Below are 8,936 nucleotides of genomic sequence, written 5' to 3' on the forward strand. Positions count from 1 at the left end.
AAAGGCGGGGCCCACACTCCTTGGTAGCTAGGGAGACAGTATGTGCGCTTTACTGATTGAATGTCTCCACCTGGCCCGACTCATCCCTGCATTCGGGCTCTGTTACCTCCACCTGACCTGACCCACCCTTGTATTTGGGTTCTGTTATCAGGGACTAGTCGACCATATTCTACTGGTTTCCTGGACTTGCTTTTACATAAGTTCCCCCCGGGGGGGGGGGTGCAGGGTTGGTTTAAGTTTTACTGCATAAACAACAAAATCACTGTTTAACTGGATGGAATCACTCTGGCTAAATAGGCCTTTACAGTAACATCTACTGGGAACAGGCCTATTTTCTCTCTTTTTCACTAGAACATTCGTTGCATACTGCCACTCTACCTCGTTAGTTCCTGGATCCATTTCCAGTACCAAAGGCAGTGGGAACTATGCCAAGGGCACAGGTGGGGTAGCCTGTGTGGTGTCAGAAAGGAAACTGGCACTGAAATGTCTAGTGTTTGTGAAAACTGGGTCTGCTTCTACTTATGATGACAATTCAGACAGAAGAAGCTTTCATTGCATGAGAGTTTTCAGAGGAATGGTCATCAATTATGACTATAAGAGATTTGGAATAAACCTCCCAAATGCTGGGGGAAGACAGAGGCAAAGAGGCCCCTACGGGTGTTCACCAAGATTTTTTAACAATCAGAAACTAGAAAGTTCAAGCAAGAGGCACCTGGGTGGCCCAGTCTGTTAAGCAACTGATTCTTGATTTGGGCTCAGGTCATGATCTCAGGGTCGTGAGATGGAGCTCTGTGTTGGACTCTGCACTGGATGTGGAGTCTGCTTGGGATTCTCTCTCCCTCTTCCTAGTGCCCCTCCTCATACTCTCATGCTATAAATTAATTAATTAGTTAATTAATTAATTCTTTTAAAAATAGAGTTCAGTCAAGAAAAGTTGACTGGAACTGGGATGGTAAGATGGGCAAGACCATTTGAACATGAAGGAAAACCCCATCATCTGTAGGAAAGTAGAAGGATCAGTCTCTACCCTCTCTCTGGTGGTTTAGTGATAGCAAAAACCTCACTGATGAAAGAAGAGAAGTAGGGTAAGTACAGAGAAGTGGCCGATCTGCTGAGGACTAAAATGCATCAATAGCTGGTTGGAATCTAAAAATTCAAGAAAGTGAAAGTCCTAATTATTTGGTGTCACAGAGCCCATCTGGTTTACCTGAGTTAGCAAATATTTATTGAACACCTACCACTGGCTCAGCACTTGGAGTGTTGAGAAGAGTTTAATGGCCATAAACAGTGTGATCTGCTGAAACGTCTTCACTCTGGGAGAGAGAATTTTCTTCACTGGATAGAACAAGTCATCTCAAAGTCCAGTTCTGGTTGGAGACAGAGAATGTCCTCTCTAGTCAGAGTTTCTCAAAAGTCAAAGATGACTTTGCTATGGGGGCTGAAGTCTTAAAACTACAGACTCTGAGGGGATTCAAATGTTAACAGTTGGGTATATTATTTTGCTTTTAATAGATATATTATTACTCTTCTCACGGTTTAATTTGCCTTTCAATAGTTTCCAGTTTTGTACATTGTCATGGTTGCAAAGGAAACATCTTTAAATCCTTGAAAATCAAATTAAAAGCAAGTCAGGAAACTTTTTCCTCTTAACATTATAAGAACATTTGTCAGGAAAGGGCCCTGGCACTCATTCAGAACTTCCTCGTGAACAGGAGAATTTTCTTGAGGCAGATTACCTACCATATGCTGAACAATGAAATCTCTACCTCTTGCAGGCTGTTTCTTTTCTTTAATAAGAAATTCTTATTCTTAGATGCACTTTACAAAACTACAACTGTTTTGCAGGCATAAGTGCACCATAAATCCTGTATATAATACCAACAAAAGTTTTGGGTTTGGGTTTGTTTGTTTCAATAAAAAGAGCATATCAAATATGTACCCAGTTTATTTAACGTCATTTCTATCGACAAAATGTTCTGTTCTAGTTGTGATATAATTAATGGAGAAAAACGTTTCTGAAGCTTACCTCTTTTTAAGTAATCTCCACACCCAACACGGGGCTTGGACCCACCACCCTGAGATCAAGAGTTGAATGCTCCACCAACTGAACAGCCAGGTGTCCCAGTGGAGAAAATCTTTTATTAAATAAATTTGTATTTAAATGGAGAAAATCTTTTATTAAATAAATTTGTATTTAAATATTCAATATCTCAAAATTTCAGATCACCTCATAGCAGCATCAGCTATCATTTCGGTGAAAAGGGGTCAAAAATAAGGTGTGATCCTTGCCTTCAAGGATCCAAATTCTCCACTTGGAACCCAAACTATTCTAATGAAATCAGTAAAATAATATGTATCTTAATAAAAAATATTTCTTGTATTAGTCTCATTGATAAAATCAATCAGGAGGCCTACTTGGCTTAAAATTATATCTGATTTGATCTTTTAAGCAATTGCCCAAACTGAGCATTTTGTTTGGTTGAATTTATCTATTCAACATTTACTGAGTGTTTTTTATGGGCCAGACACCATACTAAGTGTTGAAGGTTTAGCAGTAAACAAGTAATCAATCTTAAGTCTTGTTCTGCTGGGTGGGTTTGCCGGCCTTAACAACTAACAACGGTGGCAATGGGAGTAAACAGAACAATGTTAGGTTCTGTTAGTTTCTCTTCTCCCCACCTTATGTTATGTTAGTTTCTCTTCTCCCTACCTTAGAGTCAACCTTGAATCTGAAAGAATCTGAAAGGTGTTTGAGATGAGATGGAAATGCGCCTAGTTTATTTCTTATCAGCTCCCCAGGGTTCTTTGACTGAACCTCTTCATACTGAAAAGAGATGGTCTTACTTTTGCCTTTAAAAGCTGCAAGTTCCCTCCTGATGTTTCTGCTCAACAAAATCCTTCTCTGAAGGCCAAATACCACTTGTGAAGTTTGATACAGACCCACTTTAGGATTTTGCAGTTTGGAACCTTCCACAGAGGAAAGTCATGTTGTTCCTTTGGGAGTGTGGAGACGTATCCTGAAAGAGCATTCCATGGAAATGGCAGGCTCCCTTAGTTCCATCTGGTGCTTTCTACCTCCTGGTGCTCAGCCCTATGGTCCTCTTAGTCACTAAAATCTGTTAGCGTAGGAACATTCTAGAACACACTGAACTTATGAGACTCCCTCCTCAAAAAGTGAATTGACTCCTTAACCATTCAAGAGCAGCAATAGAGGCTCCTCCTTGGAGCCTGTGCTGTAAGTTATAGCACCTTCCTTAAGAGGCCTCTCTGTTATCATTCTCCCATTGGAGCTTTCATCCAAAGCTCTAAGCAGCCTATTGCCAATTCTTTGTGAGCTGATAGTACTGAGCAGCTACTGTGTGCAGGAAGTGTGGTTGATAGATACAAAGCCCCCGGTTAGGAGGAGGGAAAACAAAAAGGAAAAGAATCAAGTGATGTTTTGATAGGTTCTGTGATAGGAATACATGCTGAGTTCTGTGGAGTGACGCATTACCTTCTGAATGGGTCTTAAAGGATAAGTGAGAATTCTGGGGGTGGGGTTGGGGTTGCAACATTTCAGGCAGAGGGAACATTAAGACCAAAGAACAAAAATGAGAATGAACAGGACAGTGGGGGGAAACCTCAAACATCTACTCTGTCTTAGTTCATTCAGGCTGTTTTACAGAATACCAGAGAAACTTCTCAGAGTTCTGGAGGCTAGAAGTCAAAGATCACGGAACCAGCGGATTTGGTATCTAGTGGGGGCCCACTTTCTGGTTCACAGGTGGTTCACTTCCCCCTGTGTCATTACCTGGTGGAAGGGCAAGGGAGCATTTTAGGGTCTCTTTCATAAGGACACTAGTCCCATTCATGTGGTCTCCACCCCCCACGACCTGCTTAATTACCGCCCAAAGGCCCTACCTCTTAACACCAATGTATTGGGGGTTAGGTTTCAACAAACAAATTTTGGGGGAACTTGGGGGAATACATTCAGTCTCTAGTTTACTGTGACTATGTATAATGTACATCAGGGCATGCTGTAAGAGATGAGAGTAACAAAGATGGTGGCAGATTGAAAGACTGTATATGTCATGCTAAGGAAGGATTACATGTCTATAACAAATGGGGAAACTGAGGTTAATGGTCATTATACTTGTCACTTAAAGTCACTCTCACAAGAACAGGATTTGGGTAAGCACTCTACCTTTCTCCCTTTTGCTAGGGCAGGAATGAGGAAAGAGTAAATACCCAGAAGTAGAAGAGATCAAAGTCTTTGGTGATTAGTTGCCTTTTGCCTCTTGTCCCTGGAGCCTACTTCTTGCTCAGCAGACTGAGAGCACAGCTGCCTTTGGGAGGTTCTTATTTACACACAGCCCAGCTCCTTTGCCACAATGGCCTGGAAACCCAGCTGTTTCTTGCTATGGTCCCCATGTAGCTGAGCTAGTTCACAGGTTAAAGCCCATCCACATGTCTACATCAGTGACCTTCTGCCTCAGGACCTGGGAGTCCATCTTGGATGGAGAGCTGGCAGGGTCCACTGCATGACTGTGCAGGCTGGGGCCAAAGAGGGCCACTCCCTCTGTGCTGGCCCTCATTCTGGGAAAAAGACCGAATGCTTATCAGAATTACAGAAATTACCCTCAAGTCCTGAGGAGTTCAACAACACTCGCATCTGAGTTGAATATCGTAATCAACATGGCCTCCTAGAGCCTTGAAAACAGTACAACATCATGGGCCAGTGGGGTCTAACAATAAATCAGAATTCAAGGGGAGGGTCCTCTGCAGGTCCCTTCTATAAGCAAAATTTTTCTTGGTTTCACCTATACATGCTACTTGCAAAAATGTCAAACATGATATAAAAAGTTACGGCCATCAATCACTATTGCCTATGGCTAATCTCATCAGCACCCAGTGTTTTCAGTTTCCTAAGAAGGAAGGGACCCATTCTCATACTCACGGCTGGAATCCAAAAACATTATAGAAAAGCTGCTCTTGTTTCCAGTTAATGGTCCCAATCTCACATCAGATGGTACTGTCACAGAGTTGTTTATTTTATGTATTTATTTATTTATTTATTTGGCAGAACCTCTGAGTCCAAAGCACAATTCAGCATAAACAAAGGCCTGGCTCTGACCCAACATATTAATCAATGAATTAATTCTTTCCCCCATCCATTAACCTTGGGCATGAAGCATTGACTTAGCATCGGAAGAATCAGGACTTCTTAAGCTATTTGAGATGCCTTGAGGACTGGGGGCGGGGAAAGCAAGCAGTCCTCAGTCTCTTGAGAAAGGGTGGCCAGAATGACCTGTGACCCCTACTGCTCTCAGGCCACCTTAGTTTTGTCTCGTCTTCCAGCAGAGAAAACAATGCTCCTGCTACCAGTTATATGCTGGATCTAGGTGTATCTATTACAATACTTATTTTAAAGATTTTTATTTATTTATTTGACAGACAGAGATCACAAGTAGGCAGAGAGGCAGCCAGAGAGAGAGGAAGGGAAGCAGGCTCCTCGCTGAGCAGAGAGCCCAATTCGGGGCTTGATCTCAAGACTCTGGGATCATGACCTGAGCTGAAGGCAGAGGCTTTAACCCACTGAGTCACCCAGGTGCCCCAATACTTATTTTAAGCATTCACTTTCCAGATATGTGTCCCTGTCCCCCACCCTTCCCCATTACCTTTCTTAGACTATGTTTTTGTAACTGTGGTTAAAAAACAACAACAACAACAAAACACACATAACATGAAATTTACCATCTTAAACATTTTAATTGTACTACTCAGTAGGGTTCAGAGATGGCAGGCAGAGTTTGAGAGGTAGGGAGAGCTGCATATTCAGAGAATTGTACTTATCAGAAAAAGTCACAGAGACCAGTCCCTCTGAGGGAAGGAAATATAAAGTTAGACTTCTCCAGTTTTAGAAACTGTTCTATTTTTCCTCTTTTCAGAGAAAGAGCAGCCAAAACAGAGTACTGGGTATAAAGTAGGTTGCCCATAAATCCTTAGCCTGTTCACTTGGCCATAACAAAATACCACAGGTCGGGCAGTTCATTTTATTTCTCATAGTTCTTGAGGCTTGGGAATCCAAGGTCAAGGTATGGGCCACTTAGGTTCCCGGTTGGGAGACAGCCACCTTTTCTCTATGAACTTTCCTCAGTATGTACTCAGAGTGCCCTCCCCTTCCCTCTCATGAGGGCCCCATCTCCATGACCTAATCTAACCCAATATAACCCACTTTCATGACCTAACCTATTACCTCCCAAAGGTCTCATCAATAAGGATCATCACATTGGGAGTTTGGGCTTTAGCATATGAATTTGGAGAGACATGAACTTTTAGTCCATAATACTTTTGATGGCTTTATTGAAAGTATAGTAAAACACACTCTACACTTCCAAAAAGGATTTAAGCCATCTTAAAATAAAAACAGAGGCGTCAGGAACTATGGAGAAGAAGGCACTCATTATTATACCAGGAACGAGGGGTGGGCAAATATTGTTATTAAACACTAAATTTAGTTCATTCTGAGGATCATGGGGGATTTTTAAAATGTGATGGTTCCCTATTCAGATAATAAAAAAGCACTTCTGCCACTGAATTAGATTCTAAAAGGAATTTATTATTAAATCTAAACAAGTATGAAAATGTACATTTACTTCATGTGGGTGGTTCTTGTGTTGGCCTTTGAAAAAATCCAAGGGCAGCTAAGCAATGGGGAGGATTCTACAGGTCTGAACATACTCGTGTCTGACGACCAACCTTAATACAATGGAGAGAGTCAGAAGAAAGGAAAGCAAGGCCTCTCTGTGTGTGTCCTTCTTACCACCCCACCCCACCCCCACCCAGAACCTGCCCACCTTTGGCTGAACTGCTGATAATATGTAGATTCTCAGACCAATCCATACCTACTGAATCAGAATACTGGGAGGATGGAGTTAGGAACTCCCTAGTTTTGAAACTCCCTGGGTGATTCTGATCTGCATGAAGCTCTGAGATACCGTAATCTAGAAGAGAAGGTTGGTGGGGCACCTGGGTGGCTCAGTGGGTCATGACCTGCCTTTGGCTCAGGTCATGATCATGGGGTCCTGGGATCAACCCCAGATCAGGCTCCCTGCTTAGTGGGGAGTCTGCTTCTCCTTCTGCCTGCCACTCCCCTTGCTTGTGCCCACTCTCTCTCAAATAATAAATAAGTAAAAACCTTTTTAAAAAGGAAAAGAATGTTGGTCTCATAAGCATGTTCTTTCACACTGTCTAAATTGCTAGATAGAAAGCATTCCCTGTACCTCAGTTACCGAAGGCCAGCTACAAAAATTAATGGACTGTTGTGAAGATTATGGGGTCTGATGTATGTTCTTTCTGAAAAAGAGGCTACTGTTCCCAAAGCAGCAGGTCCCACGTTTTTCTCAACCATGGACTGTGAGCCCACCTAAAACCTCTTGGGAGCATCTAGTTACAGCAGTGTCATGCTCCACAAAGTACAGAAGAAATGACTTAGCCTTGAAATTCAGACAGGTGTTAGCAGTCAACTGCTGTGATCACAGAATGTTTTCTTGTGCTACCTAATATATATGTAATATTGATGAGCAATTGCTCCAGTGTGCCCATCATAACAAACAGGTGAGAGACAGCTGCAATCCCTGAATAACAGACTCAAAAGAAGATTCTCTTGTACACTAGACAAAGGAGAGTGTTGTTTAATAGTCAGGAATACAGTGAGCCAGCTGTTTAAGCTGTTGGTTGCTTGGAATCTGCCACATGTGAGTATTTATACCACAGAAATCAGCAAATGCTACAAATCAGGGCTCATTTGCCCTCCTCAGAGAGCTGGTTCACCAGTGTACCCGTAGCATGGACTGAGGAATGAATCTGAAACATAGGGAGCAGTCACCTTCCTGAATCCTGGGACAGAGACTCCCTCTTCTCCCCACAAGAACACTCTCTCTTGTCCTGTGCCCAGTGTTAACTTGGGTAATGGTCTGTGTGGAAGGTTGTGATTCCCCAGATAGTGACGTGCATTTAATTCTATTTAGATAGGCTCCATGTGGTTGACTAGGAAGGGTCACTACGGCGAATAAATAACAAAAACATTTTAGCTAATATATTTCTTTCATTAAGAATTATGCTTTTGAGGGGCACCGGGCTGGCTAAGTGGAGCATGCAACACTTGATCTCAGGGTCAAGAGTTCAAGCCCCACATTGGGCATAGAGACTATTAAAAAAAAAAAAAAAAGATGGGACGCCTGGGTGGCTCAGTTGGTTAAGCAGCTGCCTTCGGCTCAGGTCGTGATCCCGGCGTCCTGGGATCGAGTCCCGCGTCGGGCTCCTTGCTCATCAGGGAGCCTGCTTCTCCCTCTGCCTCTGCCTGCCATTCTGTCTGCCTGTGCTTGCTCTCGCTCCCTCTCTCTCTCTGACTAATAAATAAATAAAATCTTAAAAAAAAAAAAAGAAAAGAAAGAAAGAACTATCGTTTTTTTGTACCATCAGGGATAAATTTTAAATGCAAATGACTAGAGAGATGAGTTCGTTGATTTAAATTCATAGCCAGCTGGGAATGACTGACACTAGATCTTTCCTGAGTATAGGCTTGACTCAGGGGGCAAAGGCTACAAAAGCAGTAGTCTTGAGTCTGAAGAAAGTGAGAAGAGTGGCCAGTGGGACATGAAACAGCCGCCAGGAGGGAGGCTGGGATACACTGAAAACGGGACTGACGGCTTCTTAAGGTCCAGAGCCTGTCCTATCAAGAAGCTTGTCCTTAACAAGGGGAGATGGAAAGGAGAAGGGAGTTGAGGGAAATTGGAAGGGGAGGTGAACCATGAGAGACTATGGACTCTGAAAAACAATCTAAGGGCTTTGAAGGAGCAGGGGTTAGGAGGTTGGGGGAACCAGGTGGTGGGTATTAGGGAGGGCACAGATTGCATGGAGCACTGGGTGTGGTGCAAAAACAATGAATACTGTTT

Source organism: Enhydra lutris, unplaced genomic scaffold, assembly GCF_002288905.1.
Source record: "Enhydra lutris kenyoni isolate GAN:26980312 unplaced genomic scaffold, ASM228890v2 scaffoldscaffold42, whole genome shotgun sequence".
NCBI classification, from domain to species: domain Eukaryota; kingdom Metazoa; phylum Chordata; class Mammalia; order Carnivora; family Mustelidae; genus Enhydra; species Enhydra lutris.